The 19,151-nt window shown below is 28.9% G+C and overlaps 1 protein-coding gene across 6 annotated transcripts in view; it reads left to right on the forward strand.

The window, feature by feature from the left end:
• The window catches only part of LOC132939579 (ADAMTS-like protein 1), a 204,014-nt gene that overhangs the window by 21,193 nt on the left and 163,670 nt on the right, over window positions 1-19,151 (forward strand). The window contains exon 1 of one of the 6 annotated variants that reach the window (XM_061006829.1): window positions 10,558-10,630. The exons of the other annotated variants lie outside the window; for them this stretch is intronic. The gene's annotated coding sequence lies outside the window, so the exon portion shown is untranslated. Of the gene's footprint in view, window positions 1-10,557; window positions 10,631-19,151 lie in introns of those variants that run through there. 6 annotated transcript variants of the gene reach the window in all.

Below are 19,151 nucleotides of genomic sequence, written 5' to 3' on the forward strand. Positions count from 1 at the left end.
TTTTCAAATTCTCGAGACTTATTGTACTACATAAGGACTAAGGACTGACCCGTAACGATACGAACTTCTTTATTTTAAATTAAAACTTGCTTTTTAAACTATTAATTATTTAGTGAATTATTTTTTAGAACATTCTTGAGTACAAATATTCAAAATTCGAATGAATAGTTTTTTAGTTATCAAACTGTTTAAGCTAGGTATAATAGTCTTTAAAAATTGTTTTACAAGAGTATTAAACTATAAAATAGATTCAATATTGGATCTAGAATTTATTATTCCATTCTAACAAGTTATACATTTTGTTGAATTAATTTGAATTACGAAGGTTTTCAAACCACCATAGCCCCCAAATCCTCCAATTACAATATTACGGAGTTATTATCTTTAGTACACAAAGTTAAATAATTGAAAAACTACTCGTTCGAATTATGATAGCAGATAGGTACTGGATACGTACATATCTTCAGAAAAATTATCTGCTGAATAATTTTACAGTTAAAGTATACATTATTTTATGTAGAAGATATAAAAATTAATTAGGCACTACATGAAAATCTATTTTTTATAATTTTTTATCTCAGTTATTGTTATTCTTCTATTTTAATAAAAATTAATAAACAGAACATTTTATCAATCAAGTAATATACAATTTAATTTGTTAACAATATATACAAAAATTACAATTACATATAGGTCATTTTTTCATTGCTATTTAGTATTACATTTTTCAAATATTTAATAAATGGTTATAAAGTAAGAATTCTTCATTGCAATATTGAAAACATTCATCTTGTGTATATGGTAAATCACTTATTGTTAAAGCTCTTCGGCTACATTCGTTATTATTTTTATCATGCACATTTTGGTTTGGATATTCTACAAGTAAAATAATCGGTTTGTGGTACCTGAAATAAGAAACATATATTATAGATTGAATGCCTTCAATGCATCTTACGAATTGCATCTATAGTATAAACCCTAGTCGTGTTGTAGACATTTTTGGATCGTTATAATTTCATTTCCACGTGAAATTTGTATTTACGTAAGAAAACGTAATATATAAACGCATAATATGCAGTAATTCCATCGTTGCCGAGTCGCGGTCGACAGAGTCACTGAGCCTCTCCTCTACGCCAAGCAGCTGCATGTACGCGCGCGGTGTAGAGGGATGAAAGAGACTGCATCGGCGCCGACAGTTTCATGCAAATGCCACTCTCGCCACGTTTTTTTTTTTAAATGGGCGTAAGAAGCGTCGATTCAAAAAAAAAAAAACAGAAGTTAGATCCACAGGACACTTTGTATGTTGAACAAAAGTCTCAAGTATCTTCAATTATATTAGTGTATAAGTATATTTTGTAAAAATATATTTTTCCATCACTACGGATGATGATTAATTATTACGAGATGTTTAAATACAAATGTTAACGGAGTAACGCGCATCACCAGTAATACAATATTATGCTCTGTAAACATTATTTTAAAAAACCAATATCGGATGTGGTGCAGCAATGTAATATATTATTATACACGAATATTATTCTTATCGTTATGGGCTAGACCACCTATAATAGACGTGAACCGCCGTCGAACAGGTGTATATTATTATATACTGTACATTTATTTATATTATACAACCCCATGACATGTGTTTTTAGTCTTAGGTTTCGAAGTTGTTGTGTAATTCGAGAATATAATAATATCTTGAAGTCACCGGTCTGTATAAGACGTGATGTGTTAATGTTTTAGATATAGGTGTAGTAGGTAGGTAGGTGGTACGAAATACCCGAGCGGTATATACCTTTGTCGAAGACGTGTCGATTAATAATAATAATATGACTAGTTTTTCAATCGGTGATGTCGGGTGCACATCCACAATATTTTTTTCCTTTCGTATACACTCATTTAGATTGTTTTGACGGCTATTCGGAATCCGTCCGCCGTCTATACAATGTACACTATATTATATTTTTATATTATGATATATACACAACAACGATAATAATAATAATATTTAATCCCCCCACTCACCGAAACGTTAGGGTGTACACCGTGTCACGACCACTCGTATATCGGTGCGCACATGCGTAGGCATTATATTATATTGATGTTGATATTCCATCCGTGGCAATATTATAGGCACCTACCTGGGACTATTTATTATTATTACTATTATTTTTTTTTTCAACCGGGTTCGCGCCACTCGTTATATTATTATGGGCCGTGTACGCCGGAGATGTACCACACAATGCAGCCCATAGAGATGTCGGAGAATTGGAAATTGAAACATTTTAAATAGCGTTTTTCTTTCTTCTATATACTATATATTCCTTTTTATTTCTTTTTATAAAATATGTATGAAGTCAGTCCGACGATGTTATTATTATTTATTATGATTTAGTGGTGTGTTCTTGTCAGCCATCTCACAAATGTTACATCGAACAGTATTCACTCTGTGTGCCTATATTTGTTTACGATTCACATCAATTACCATATGAATTGGTCGAGTGTTTGATATGAAAAAAGAAATTTCAACAAAGTATAATCATATATCATTATAAAGAATGAAAATTACGTAAAACAATTTACACATATTATACAGTATAATAAAGCATGCTATACCTATATGTAATATTATATAAAAACTGTGTATAATCTTTTATTAACCGACTTGTTATGAAAACTTTGCTTGGAAGAAAAAACATCTGATGCATAGGGTAGTTAGGTACTACTTAAGTTTTTTTATTGCCTAAATTCCTAATTACATTACATTTGAAAAACAATACTGCAAGTTAAATTTCATCTCTTTTAATTTTATGTTTTCATTATTTTATTGAAAATACAGACTGATTAATATAAATTACGTCTATGCTAAGCATTCAATCTTTTTGTAGAAACATTTTAAAAGTTATCTAAAAGTAAAACGAAAAAAAAAATATTATATGTAAAACACATAGTTTATACTTTATAATGAAAGCAGTATTTTGTTTAATTACTATCTCCGATTAAGAAGTGATTATTAATAATTATGAGATCAATAGCTTAGTAATCTTTAGTTCGATGTGTTTTTTATGATATAAGATGTACTTAGAAAATTGGTACTTTATATTTTTTAATTACCAATCGTAAAATATTAATATTACGTTTCTAATTAACTTATGACTACTAATTAGGTATTTACAAATACTAATAAATGTCGATAAATTATATACTTTTACTTTAATCATATCAGGACGTATTTTAAATCTGATACATAACAAATATGAAATACGTTATTTCCCCATACACCAGTGCTCAGTGTTCAAATATAAAATTATTATTTTGTAGCGTAATTATTCATGATTCGCTTTTAATATAATACATATTTTATAGTAATAAATAATAACCATAACTATATAATATTATATTGTATATGAAAATAACTCATTCACTCGCAGACTTATTGGAAGTCGTTATATTATTATTATGCTTACTGCTTACATCCCCTCAAGGTATAAAACACGTATCTGTATTGTTTTTATGATTTGATGCTATTGTGGTTTTAAAACGAAGAGATGCATATCGGAATACTATTATATTATATTCGTATTGTATAATGGATGTGTAAATTCAAACACTCGTAAACGTTATTTTCCCCATTGCTTTTCCGACGAGAGATGGGTAGTCAAGATTGAAGAGGAATGACAAATGTGATAATCAATCAAATGGAAAAAAGCTAAGGATATAGATATATGACGTTATATAAATATAATAAATATACGAAAAAAAACACGCACAAATTACCCGGTAATCGTATGTATAATGTTAGGAACCTCGTCAGAAATGAAAACATTGACAAATTTCCAAATATGAAATGATATATATATATATATATAATATTTTAAGAGTAATTTATTTATTTCAACATTTTCAATTTCGTGAACACATATTATTATAAATGTATGAAAATGTAGTTCAAGACTGTACGCATTTTGGACGAACATAAATTACGTTGTCGGTAAATTATTAAAAATAATATTCGTTTTACTAGGTAGTATAATAATAATATTATATTATATTAAACGTTTGATTTCCTAGAAAAGACTTAAACACCGCGGTTATCAGACATATGTGAATTCTCGAAACAATACTAAAGAGTAATTTTTCGTTTGAAACGTTTACGTAAACATTTGTTTATGTAACAGCAATAATAAATTATAATATTATCTACAGGGCCGTCACTTACAGTTTAAGTAATAATATTAATGAGAAAGTTTTCCGTTGCTGCCCAAGGTATTGGGTGAAAATATAAGGGGTGCAGAAATTAAATTTAAATCATAAACATGTTATTATTGAATTAAAATGTAGTTTTATAGTTGTAATTTTGAGTTTAATTTTCCTTAGCTCTTTAATAATATTTTTACAATCGGAAATTTAAAGGTATACATAATATACCTAACCATATTTTTAAAATATTTAATTAAATCTGTCACATGTGATAAAAATTAGTAATTACTATAATATAGTATGGGTACGTATTAAGAAATGTTCGTTTATACCATATTATTATAGTATGTACGTTCGTAATAAAAAACGATAACGTTTTCAATAAAATGGAAAAAACAATGCATAATATGTGTAATTTTGCTAAAATAAAAAATAATACTTTTTGTACGGTACAATATTTATTCTACAAGTAGCGCACGAGTCTATTTTTTTCATACCATTATGTACCTATTACGTAGGTACACAGACAAAAAAATGACTTAATAAGTACTTTCATAAAATATATGGTTTATAGTCTGTACACTGTGCTGCTAGCAGTGCGAGTGTATAGTATAGGTAGGTAGGTACTCTATTATGACAAATGTATTATTTTTAAATGATATAATATAAACTATAACGATGACAAATCTTCGTGGTTCGTTTAACTGAAAACTGCGGTTACAATAATGACCTTTTTCTGTTGACCACGGGTGTAATTTTTATGTTTACCATTATAATAACAATAAGGGTTTCATTAGTGCGATTTGGATTTGTCACTTTAATATGTGGTTGTGGTCAATTCACCCAGACGATGGCTCTATTATATTATAATATCGTATCGCGGCACGACCGACGACCGTTATAATAATATTTATATATATTAATATATCCACCCAATGGCCAAAGTTGCCGCGGGTTAATTAATGAAAAAAAAAAAAACTAATATATAATATAATAGTATATAAAATATATATGTAGAATGTAGATACTAATGTACTATGCTATATTATTATGATTGTCTGCAGTCGGACGAAAAAAACGTGTTAACTACAATAGACTATGATAAGTTTTGTGTTTTACGATTCCGATTCAAAAAAAAATTTATTATATACAAATAATAACAGACATAGATCAACACCGTCGACTGAACTGCGCGCGACTGTAATAATACTATTAACACGCGTATTATCACTCGTAAAATATGATTTACGACGGAATTATAACTAACGCGTGCTGCAACGACGACGATGATGGTCGATGGTTCCGAAAAACGGCCTAAAGATTAATTATTATTACACACCGTAATATTCAGTCATCCGTATACAAAGTCGTCTGTGTCAGGCACGCGTGTGACATAATAATATTTTATGTTTTTTAACGAATCGCTGTTTAACGGAAAAACTGTAAACTCCATAAAATTATATAACATCTCGTTTTGCGGTAACACATGGCCGACGTGATTCTCTGTACAGCAGCATAGGGTTAAATGGATAATGGACGCCGTAATTACGATAAAAATAATAATATTTATACTGAAATTCCAACGTATAGTGTGTTACATAATATTATACCGGCCACCGGGTGACTCACCGAACGCTCTTCAAATTCTGAATTTCGTAATATTTTTTAACTATTATAGACTATAAGTAGACGGTACTTATATCATAAACTTGGAGCAAAATTGTCCAAGTTTATTATATTGGTAGTTAAATAATAATTAATACTAGATACTGCAATGTTATATATCTGTTTTATATTTTTGTAAAACCATTTTTAAGGACTATCTATCAGCGTATAAATTTAATAACTCAGTTCAAATTTTGATTTGGACAGGCTATAGCAAGTACCTATACTTAATCAGCATGTTTAAAAACGTCATTTGAACATCTGGTTAATAATTTACAGGAAGAATGTGATTATCATTTGAAAAAAAAAGAAGTTGATAATTTGATATCAGCTCCATATTATAAATGGTATGAAAAATCTAAGTTTTAGAAAATGTCTTGCTTAGGCGTAGTGTACTTAAGGAATTCTGAAAATAGAAATTTGAATAAATTCGTTATTAAACGAAAATATGGTGGGTAACACGCTATCACCACGTATAAACGACCCGCAGTACCTACTGCTAATATAGGTACAGTGAAACCTCTTAACACCGGACATTCTCGGTCAATCTGAAATTTCGTCCGCTACTCGGAGGTTCGTAGAAAATTCGTTATTTTTCTCAAAAAAAAACCTCCCATATTATAAGACGTGTCCGATAATGTATCGTGAATTGCACCTGCAAACTACGCGCACGTGCCTCACACAGATATCAGTTATGGTTTCTGAATAACATGTCGTAGGCACCCTTCGTCGAAAAAAAAATGTAATCGCGACGGATCCTGGTCAAGGTGAATCACAGCAGTCGTACATGATATCACGTATTTTATCTGTACAAATTGTACTGAAGTTGTATTATAGGTACTGCACCAAACACATTTCGATAATCTGAAGACAAATGCAAACGACATTACACTAATCATATTACAAACATATAAAATATAATGTGATAGGTTTTTGGCTTTTCATATAAAATATACGATGTGCGTGAGGTGACGTTGTCTAAATAATATTATAATATATTGCATTAGAGCCCAACAACGCGGTGTTGAAGTTACGCGTCTTGTACTTATACCAACACTTATACTCACTGTCCCATTTTTCAAAAATCCGTTCGTAAACGGATAAACCTAAGTGTGTTAATGATTTATGATTGTCTTATTTGACGACATCTTATATTATAATATAAATATAATATGATTTACAGTCGGAATGTTTATATACGCACGCAGGTTTGTACGATTGTAATCAATGAAATATTGATACACATTGTCATAATATATTATAATACGTAAACCGTGAACAATAATCTATGCATAATGTGTAAATATTTGAAAAAGGACTTAAATAAAATGGAAATGCTATACTGAATACCTTCATAAATTTAAAATTGTATAATATAATATCTTATATTCTTATGTCTTAACAATTGTTACAACGAGATTTGTATCTTTATCCGACTTCAAATATTTTCTATATGATGATATTACACATTGAATTTTCTTCAATTCAAATTGTATATACTATTATAATATTTAGTATAATCCAATTACCTATAGGTAAAATATTATTGTACATTTTTTTGTATGGATATTCCTAATACAGGTAAAAAATGACTTAAGATAAAATCCGTTTTCTTAAATTATTAGCACTTGAAATATATGAATTGTAACATCGTGTAAGGAAATCAAAACAATTTTGCAAATGCATTGTAATTTGAGTCCTATAATAGAGTAATAAGTAAGACTAACGAGTAAAAATAAATTGGATATTTCACTAAATATAGAAACAATTTTAATATGAAAGTTACTTCGGATGATTTATAATAAAAATTATGCTGCAGAGTGTACCTACGAAATAAAAATTAAGTATAATAAATTAATAACGTACTTACTATTCACCAAATATAATTAAAAAATAAAAACCATTCGTACCGAAAAACAATTAAATACTTTTGGTTAATATATAAATATTATATTATAATTATGACTAACAAAATAAGGTAAATGTTTAAAAAATAGTCAATCTGCGGTTAAATTATAATAATATATTGTTTATGCTACATGGCCACGACTTGTAAACTTGATTAATATAAATTAATACATTACTAAAATAATGTTGTACATTTTTATTACATGGGAATAAATTTAAAAAGTTTCAGTCCATTTAACTTTTAACGATAAGAATAAATTTATTTTTTGTTACAAATAGTGTAACAATTTCATTAACAACTCTATAGTGTATAAACTATACTATATAATATGGTATGATGGAAAATGGAATACGCCTAGGCAGTTTATTTTGTACTGTTTTTCATTTTTTTATTTCTAATATGAAATTAAGTTTCACCAATTATAATAATATACCATTATAGCACGTATAATAAAATACAAATAAGTTTAAAAAATAAATAATGTATTAATATATTAGAAATATTTCAAATATTTATACTTTTAAAATTGTAAAAATAAATAATTATTGTTTTCTGCTAAAACTTTTAGATTTCAATTCAATGAGATTAGTTAAATAATATGAAATAAATAAATATTTAATGATAAATCGATAAGTTCAAAATAACTGTTTATTCTCTGATGTATGAGTTTCTTTGAAATTCTATATTTGAAGTACTTGAAACCATATGAAAATAGATCTAGATGTGATAGTCATAAAAGTGCTTTAATTTAGATAATTTATACGTTCAAGGATTTTATCGTTCGATTTCGATTCTAATTAGTTTGAGAAGATTAAAAATTAAAATCATGCGTTTAAGAAAATATTTAATAAATAATATTTCCGTTTAAACTATTAATTATAATAATGCTGGTGAAAATAATGCATAGTACAATTAAATCCATATATTTTTACGTTGAAGTTATAGAAATTAAAAATTCAAATGTATACATTTTACAATAATCCATAATCAATATCTTATACCTAACCTATATTTATATTATTTTTTATATGAATATGTAATCGATAATTATAATAAAGGTAGATATGGAGGTAAAATATTATTTATAATTTATCACGGGCGAATAGGTTTATTGTATATAATATTATATAGTCCATAAGACGTTTTTGTTAACAGGAGTTAGGTAACTGTTTTAGTCCCTAATCAAGTAATTGTACTGTATCATGATGTGTGTTCATATTTATTATGTCCTTAGGTACCTATTGTTGAATTTTTAGTGTAATAATGTTAAAAAGACAATTTAAATATATACGAATACCAAATTTTAGTACGAAAATAATTATAATTAAATAGTATCTACTCTCAAATCCGATATGGTAAATAGTACAGTTAAACTTATAACCCTTTATTGTATATTAATATAAATATTATTATTAGTGTAAATAAAGGCTCTACATCACTGTTATACCGATTGGTTATTACTGTCATACGAAACAATAAATATTGTTTAATTAAATTACAATATAATATTATTGATAATAATAATCAATTTATTACATTTACGATTTTATTCGCGGTAGGTACATGTATAATGTGTTTTAATCGAATTAATAGTCACTACATGTATTATATTATTTACCTTTGTTGAATGTGATGGTTCAGGTTGAGGACTTCTTGCATTTGCATGTTTTTCATATGGTGATGGTAGAATATTATATGAAACATGTAGGTACGTACGCTTGTTTTGTGAAATGGTTAAATGAAAATATACAAAGTTTGAATGCATAATTGTGCATATTACTCTGTTCAATTTTACCTGAAAGGAATATTCACAAAATTTCAGCATTTTTAACAATCGTTGATATTGTATAAGTGCATATTTTCATACATATATATTATATGCATATTGTTTCCATTATGATTTTAGCTGCATATTTTAGAGCATTTATGGTAATTTTAATTTCGTATCCGTATGCGTATCGAAATGTATATACTTTGAACATTTTTAACGTACGAGTATTAAGTCCCAAACCCTAGTCATGTCGAATGGGGATTTTAAATTTTTAACGTCGGGGGTGTATTGAATTTCCAGTAGTCTCCAATATTTAAAAAATTATAGTACCGTAAATATATTATACCGTTCATTAAACGTAAGTACCTACTTGAAATAAAAATTATTAATTAGGTTTATATATCGAATAGGAACCACAAAATCCGTAAGTACCTACCCAATTATTATTGTTTTATCATTTTATAGTATGAGTAAATATATATTTATGTATATTATTTATAATATGTAAATCGTAATAATTATTATTATTATTGTAATAATATAATGTTATTACATAAAAACCTCTAAATACCGGATACTCTCGTTGGCTGAAATTGTATCCCCGCTATTCAGAGGGTTCAGTTTGTAGAAAATGTGTAGTTATAATGCCCCCCAAAAAAGTCTTTTATTTGGAGGTATCTGTTAGGGCTGTAGTTTTTACTTTACTTATAATATGACTTACGAGTGGTATTATAGTTATATTAAACACTTTACAAACAATAGGTTCGTCAGTGAAATAGTTAGAAAAGTAATGACACAAATTAATAGTATAGTATTATGCACCCATGATAGTACCATTATTTTTTCCTTACAACTTTATAAACCCATATTATTTGTATATTTTATACTATGTACATTGTACACTGTAGGTACATTATGTTGACAGATGGTCATTTTCCTTAATTAATAAGACATATTTGTACAAGTGCTTATGAGTAATAACTAAATAATTGTTTTAATAGATATCTAACGGATACTTGGGGAAATGAAAAATTGATCACATCAATCGGTATTATTCGCCACAGCCAAACAATAATATAATGGTATTTATAATATTTTTATAATTTATAAATTATCAAATTATGGTTACATTGTACATAACTATTTTATAATTTTCATTGTACGACTGCCAAACGAAGGCTTGGATAATAATTATACCATATTACCATAAACATTATACCGTGTCGTTTGGTATAGGCACATGGGCAGGCTAAAATATGTGTGCGAATGTAGGTACATAATGTTCGATGTAATGCAAATACGCTAAAGATTTGACGATTTTAGATTGAAACTTCATTTGAATATTTAAAATTGTCGAGATATACGTGTCCTGTATATTATGATTTCTGAAAAAAATCCCATTGGATTAGATTTACATCCTTATAGCTAACGCTGTTATCAGAAACACGCGATATACCAGCGTGTAACGTTCGGGCATTCCACACGGAATAACTCAAGTTTTAGGGCCAATAAATGTCTGGTCTATCCCGTTGTAAATCTCAGCTTCTCTTTATAGTGCCACGCATTACATTTACAGGGCTTTTATTATTATTATTATTTGAAACATTGTTTTATGATTTTATGAAACGTTAATACTGTTATTACTATTATTATTATTATTATTATTATCATCATTATTGTGATCATTATTATATTACACAAACACCTTTGCGACGCCGTTGTCCGTACAACTATCCGAGTATACATTTTGCTGTCCTTCGGTCATTTATTAATTCCGTCGTATGCAATATACCTGCAGGTGAGGCCAAACGGTCGATCTTGGACGATTTCAAAGTCGGTCTCCCCTCTGTTAGTACTGTTTATTATTAGTAAATATAGTTTTAAATACATATTTCGGATTGACCTGTTTATGTGCAATGGAATTTTCTTACATTAAAGTTATAAAAGCTGAATACCGAGCTACACTTCCGGTGATCATTTAGAGCAGCGTTTTCGTTTAGTATAGTCAGTGACAATTCTCCGGATTATAATCTACTGGCCAACGATATACAATGACGAGCTTCTTGCGCCAACAGTAAAATGTTAAATTATTTTGGAATTATTTAGAAATTCAATGTGAAACACTAATTTGTATATATCTCTACATTTTAATGTTATTATACTTACAAAAGAAAGTTTATTACTGATATTAGTTATAAAAACTTGAAACTAAAAAAAATAATTTTTTTTACATGAATCAATTTTCAAAAGAAAAATTTTATACTGTCGGTATAACTCAATCAAGAAAGTTTGGTCACCCCTGCAATACATTATAATATATAATAATATGTATATGTACCTAAAAATATGCGCTGCCGTTTCGACAATAACCGGCGTATAACATTATAACATAATAATCCGGTCCGTTCAATCTGTCAGATTAACCATAATTATGTAAATTATGTTAAAAGAAAACAAAACTGTGTGTACAATGTACATAACATTATTATATTCACTTCAGTCAAACACCGTTATCGTACACTTGCCGTTGCAGGTTTCCGATCGGTGGACGAAAAAAATATTATTTTCATTTTTACCAAGCACCTGAAATACTTACCTTTTTCTATCCGTAAAAAGACCAAAAGGAGACACGATAACGTCATGCTTCCGAAAACTCATCGTTACTCATCCGAAAACACTTCATGCGCTATCTGTATAATACATAAGCACTCCGAGTGCCCGTCGGCGTTTTCAGCTCGTAGACGAAAATGTACGCAATATTAGAATAATCATATTTTAACCGAATGTCGTAAACAAAAAATTGTTTGGAAATCTGTTCGTGGCTGCTATTCATGTTCGTCGACTTGCAAATCTATTTTCTTGATAACAGTAAGTTATCTTCGTTGAATGGAAAATTCAAATTGATTATACAGACATTTTATAAGATGTATTAAGATAGTTGTATTGAGCAGTGTTATTATTATAATATGTCTATCACCATTATGCTCTCAAATGATTTGTGAAATATTGATACAAATCAATATTATTATATTTTTATAAATTTCAAAAGTCGTTCATAATTCATAATATTTATATTTTTTGGAGAACATATACAATCTATAACGTAGACATAATAAGTATATGTGGGTTAAGGCGCCCGGTGCCGATGCCATTTTGTCCTCAAAAATACACTTTGCGGGAATAACGATACCGCCTTGTAAAATCAACCAAATTTCATAATTTTTTTTTTTAATTGCTAGAGGAAAATATTCTACCACATCGATCTCTATTTTTCAATATTTTATTCTCAAACTTTAAAATATGTCTAAAAAAGTACAAGATAAAAAGCATTTTTTTACAATTTTTTTAACACAATTATTTGAAATAAAATACAAAATCAGAGATTGATGTGAGCTGTAGGAAGTCTTCACCTTTCAGATAAAAAAATTGTCACAAAAATCCGACAACTCTACAAAGCTTGAGAGTTATTCCGGTAAAGTAATTTGTTTCGATATAATACACCCTATCAACCCCCTAAATAGGTATCGGGTAGTAGATCAGAAGAAAAGTCTTATAAATTAGGTGGCAACTAAAATATAAAATTTAATTTTCAAGTTTTATAGAATTGTGGAAAATTTAAAAAACTGGCACCGAGACCCTTAAGAAAAACAATAGAACAGGATTTAAATAATTTGAGAAAAGAAGTGACCCAGTGATGACACTTTCATAATAATCCATAATATAAAATCATATAAATCTATATTTTTGTTCTCTAAATAAAATGCAGAAAACACCTTTATTTGTAATTGTTTTTTGTAAAATTAATCATCACTAGGGTATAGGTAGATTACACGAATTCTTATACTACGTAAGTAGGTTCATTGTTCAAACAATACATTTGTTGATTAATATTATACATATAACTGGCGTTTTTTAACTATGTTGTTCTAAATTTAATATCTGAAATGAAACATACAGGTATCTGGGATTTTGGAGCTTTTGTAGGTACGAATTAATTTTTTTATTATCTCGTTTTCACGCTTAAGTCTTCCACCGAAGATTTTCACCACATTTTATTCTGATTATATGTCATATTTTACTTTAAAATCCTCTGAAATTGTAGTTTTAAGCTTACTTATACTTAATTAGAAAATATAATCTGCAACATTATAATTTCATCACTGATAAGTAAGCACCGCTAAAAAGCTTTTTAAGTTCATTGTAAGTTTCAAATGTGAGTGATCAAACCATCGATTATACATGGTATTATTTAGACGTTAAATATAGCAGTCTAATCGTGCAGGAATACTTGGGTTTTATCTGTAACTTGTCACTCGTTTAAGTGAAACCAAATTTAATTTAGGTACCTACCTTAGACACGTACCTGTCGAAAACATTTTAAAAAACTATAAATAAATTATCATTATGTATTATGTATTTGAATAAGCACGTTTTTTTTGTACCAATTTAATAATGTATAACTGGTTTAAAACAAATGAGTATTCAACACCAAACTATCCAAGGGATCAATATATAGGTACAAATCATTAACAACAATCCCATATAAATGTTAATTAAAAAAATTCCTATCAAAATACTTCACCCCCAAAAAAACGAATCTATTTTTTATTGTGTTATTTACACCCTATACAAGCAATTAAAAACATTCGATTAAGACGTCTGTATAATATAGTTGATTTGTAATAATAATTATATATTATATTATTGAAGTGTTAAATATTGTACTAAATTATTACGACTCAGCCCACTTATTGATAATGATATATCGATGTTGTAATTACTCCGGCCTGTCAAACCACAAACCAGGTAATATCATTGCAACACCTTTTAGGAGTTTTATTTTCCTGTTCAAACCGGCTTAAACATCGGTTATCCATCAGTATAATAACTAATAACGTTCATGTCCAGTCCGAAAAAAGGGGAGTAAACATTTTACTCACATGCCAGATCGGTCGGTAATTATGTTTAATGTTGATAAACTTGTTGCGGAACAAAATAATGGATGTTTCATTTCGGGTATTTCGGGAACGCGTCAAGTAGTTTTTATTACACTTTATTATTATATATACACATATTATATTATACGACTGCGCCGAAGAGTGGCCAGTAAAATTCTCGGGCAACAAGTTGCTCTGCAACGTGCAGCTGTATTTTCATATATTACACCTCGGCGGCGGCGTTTTAACCTTTAGGGGCTAAATATAGAAGGGTTAAAATACCGAGACCCATAAAATCTCTGACACTCGGACGGAAAGTTTGTACGAGAGCAATTATTTTTCGGTTACCTACCGACCGAAAGCAATTAAAAACTATTTAATGCGGTTATTTCGAAGGGAAAAAAATAAAATCTTTAATTAATAATGTTTGATAATTGAAACATAATACGTTCGCGTTGCGATTTCTTCAAAACACGTACTGCAATTTTCGTGTCATCGGCAATGCCCATCTGTGCCGTATTTACCGTGGTAATGAGGTATTGTTTCCCCTCTGTAAGGACTCTTCATGTTTTCTTTTTGGTTTCAAAGTTCTTGCCGCCCATGCTATATACTTCCCGAACTCTATATTATGCTTAGACCAGTGGTTTTCAACCTTTTAATAATGCGGCACTGGGCATACCTTTCCATGTATATGAAAAATTTACATAATATTATTATTTTTTTTTTTTTTGTTATTAAAGTATTTTTATTCAATCTGTTTCAATACATGAACAATAAGAACAATTGATGAAAATAAATAAAATAAAATAAAATAAAAATAAATGACAGATTATCCCGTATGTAGAGGCCTCCCAGCGGAGGTACTACGACATGAGTAAACATAATATTATTAGACTTAATCTTTACACTATTAGTAGATTTAACGCGGCATGCCGGTTGAAAACCACTGATTTAGATACTTATAAAATTATAGCTACCTGTATGGTTCCAGCACAACAGTTGTATTATAAACATTAGGTACCCATATTGTTTATTTAAAATGAAACGAACACTTTATGAGAATAATAACTGTATATTTCATAGCCTTATATAGTTATATTACATTTTCTCGAGTTTTATAATTGTAGTTTTAAATAGTTTTAATAGTTTTAATTATTAAAAATAATTCCAATTTGGAGTGAATTTTTAATGTTTTTAAATAAATTTAAATTAAAGTCGTCTAACGTCTCCCACATGAAAAAGTTCTAAATTCACGCCACTTTGGGTTGTTTTTCTACTATAATATATTATTATCATCGATATAATATTAAAAATTATTAACGAACGAAATTATTAATTTGTGATGTGACGCTTGTATTTAAAAATTAGCATATTTAAACAGTATACCCATACACTTTGGTCCGACCGGAAAGGTGGCAATTTTCGAGCGCCGCCCCTAGTCACGACAGCAATGGGCAATTAGCAGTTAAGTATAATAACAAAATACACAGCACCTTGTTACCTATAAAATATAACAAACATATTTTTAATCGTCTTAATTGCACCCTCATACCTAGGTCATGTATGAGCTATAAGTACATGTGTGACTGGGGGGGTAGTTTATTGTTTTTAGGTACCTACACAGAATCCAGGAAAAATACCAATTAAAAAAAATTCACAAATTATAACATAATAATAAGATTATTTTAACTAAATTTCACAGATTGCATAAGAAATCAAGATTTTTTAATATTTTGGGGTGTGTTTAATTTTTCGGGTTTTTTCCGACTATTTGACTACCATATTAATATATTATTTTTTTTAGATTCTGAGTGAAACGATGAATGTATTGATTTTACAATGATGTGTGTTTTTTTTTTTATTTTTTTTTTTTTTTATTTTTTTATTTTTGTGTCTGTGTACACGATAAGTAGTCGAAATAATGCTTCGATTTTCGACTTCAGTATCTTGTTCGATGGGAAAGTGAATATCGTTGGTGCATTGGGGAGGTCAAAATTTTAATTTCCCAGTAGTTTTCAAAAGCGATGTGAAAAACAAAAGAAAAATTAAGGAAAAACGGGAATTTTTACGCAAAATCGATTTTTAACAAAATCGATTTTGGTTATTGGTGTAACTCTAAAACAAATGACCGTAGATGCATGAAATTTTCACTGGTTGTTTATATTTGCATTTTCTATACACAATACAATTTTGAAAATAATTTGACTTTTTTTGAACTGTTTACGGACATTGTCAGTTTTCAGTTTTTTTAAATTTTTTTTCTATAAATATCAATAAAATTTTATTTGTTGGGTAAAAAAGCTTGAAAATTTAATAGAAGGCTCCTAGGTTATTGTTTCAAAGGCAGATGAAAAAAATTAAAAATCCTTAGTCACAGTTTTTTTTTATACACGTTTAAAGTTCAAATCTTGAAAAAATACGGAAAAATCACGAAAATTTGCAAATTATTTTGAGTTAGAAATTCATAAAAAATTTTCTTTTTAAATCTAAGATTTTAAAATCTAATACAAGATTCCTCATAAGTTTGTCTAACTTTATCAAAAAAAAAATTTCTACAAGAAAGTCAAATTAAATTTTTATGAGCGTTTTAAATTCATATTTTTACAACATTAGATATTTTCTCGATTTCTCATGTACCGATTTCCTTATTTTCTTGTAATTCAAAAACGAATAACTGTAGATACATGAAAATTTCACTGAATGTTTATATTAGCATTTCCTATACACCATACAATTTTGAAAATATTTTGACACTTTTTGAGCTGTTTACGGGCATTTTCAGTTTTCAATTTTTTTAGTTTTTTTTTCTATAAATATCAATAAAGTTTTATCTGTTGGGCCAAAAAGTGTAAAAATTTAATACAAGACTCCTGATATATTTTTACAATAGCAGTTGAAAAATATTGAAAATACATAGGCACAGTTTTTTTTTATAAGCATTTAAAGATCAAATTTGGACAGAATTTATCAAATTTATAATTTAATAATTATTTTGTAGTTAAAAATTTATAAAATGTTCAACTTTTATAGCTAAGGATTGAAAATTGAAAACAAGGCTCCACGTAAATAGGTTATTTATAAATTACTTTATTCACAATAATATCATCAAATATACTTGGTAATATCATAGGCTGACTGACCGTTTTCGCTCAGAATCGTTTTTCTTATACAATGATATTATATCATTGAATTCAAATTTAACACCATCCATTACAGTGACCCACTTGTAACCTACTGTACAGCAGAGCGACATCCACTTATCCACCTTTTTTTTTTATTGATCTTGAGCCCGGCAGCTGAGGCCATTAGCTATTTTTAGTTTTTTTTTTTTACTGTAGGTTATTAAGTCGGTAGGGGGAGGAACACGTATGTGTTTGGTTTGGCAGAATTTTTGATTGGGCACCCGTAGGTATCTGCCATGCCCGGGTGGGGGATGGCGGCACTTCTTCTCCGGACACCGTGACTTGCACGGAGAAAAATGCCGCCCGGTGGTCGAGGATCGAACTCGGACCGGCTGTGCCGAATCCGTCGCGTTAGACCGCTCGGCCACCTCGTCCCCCAATATAATATATTATATACCTGTCGTTATTAGTCGAATTGCATCGGAAGGCGTTCAAAAGAATAACTGTTATGCGTACACCATACGGTTTTGCGCCCAAAACGATATACAGTCATGATTTACGTCTGCAGATAAAAATATTATGATATGGTGTCATTAATTATTATTATTATTATTATTGTACTATCACATAATTATTATAATACGAACAGCGCGCGTGCGGCACGTGTGCGTTATTAACATCATAATATTATAACCGGTAATAATAATTATAAAAATAATAATTGTAACTCCGTAATGACGTGACTAATATATAATAATATTACGATTATCACACGCCACCGCCGCGGAAAATACGAAACGATCTATAAAAACATTCTTTTCGCCGCACGTAATAAATTTGTTACACTGTCGCCGATAAACGATGAATATAATATCATTATTAGACAACAGTAATTTTTTTACGGGCCGTGTATTTTTTAATTTTATTTGATCCCACGCATACGGCACCGGAAAATCGGCGACCCTGGACAACGTCTTCGGTCAAAGTCGATTATGATCGATTCGTTCGCGTATTATGGTCCGTGTCTCATGGGACGTACCTACACACCTACTTACGTTAGTACCAACACCTGTATACAGGGTGATTCACCGAGCATACTCATCCCATCATTCCCCATTCAATAATCCAGAGTTATTCAAAATCTGATTTTTGGAATTTTTAAATATCAAACTTAAATTGGTCATACATATTTTTTAAATCATGAGCTTTTTGTACCACTATTAAGGAGTGTCCTGTGAAGATACGAACTTCTGTTTTTCAAACGAGAAACCCTGTTTTATACTGTAAATTATTTAGTGGATAATTTTTCTGAAAACGATGACGTATCAAAATCGAAATTCGAACGAGAGACGAGTGTATTATATGACTATAGTCTGAGTTTTTTTTATCTTTGTGTACTATAAAGACAATAGGTCCATCGTAATGGTTTTGAAAGAACTATCAACATTCTCAGTTTTATTTGTAAAAATGGTCCAAGTATAATAAATAATAGATCTAATTTAATATAATATACATTTTGTAAAACTATTTTAAGGACCATTGTA

Source organism: Metopolophium dirhodum, chromosome 2 (assembly GCF_019925205.1).
Source record: "Metopolophium dirhodum isolate CAU chromosome 2, ASM1992520v1, whole genome shotgun sequence".
Classification (NCBI taxonomy): Eukaryota; Metazoa; Arthropoda; class Insecta; order Hemiptera; family Aphididae; genus Metopolophium; species Metopolophium dirhodum.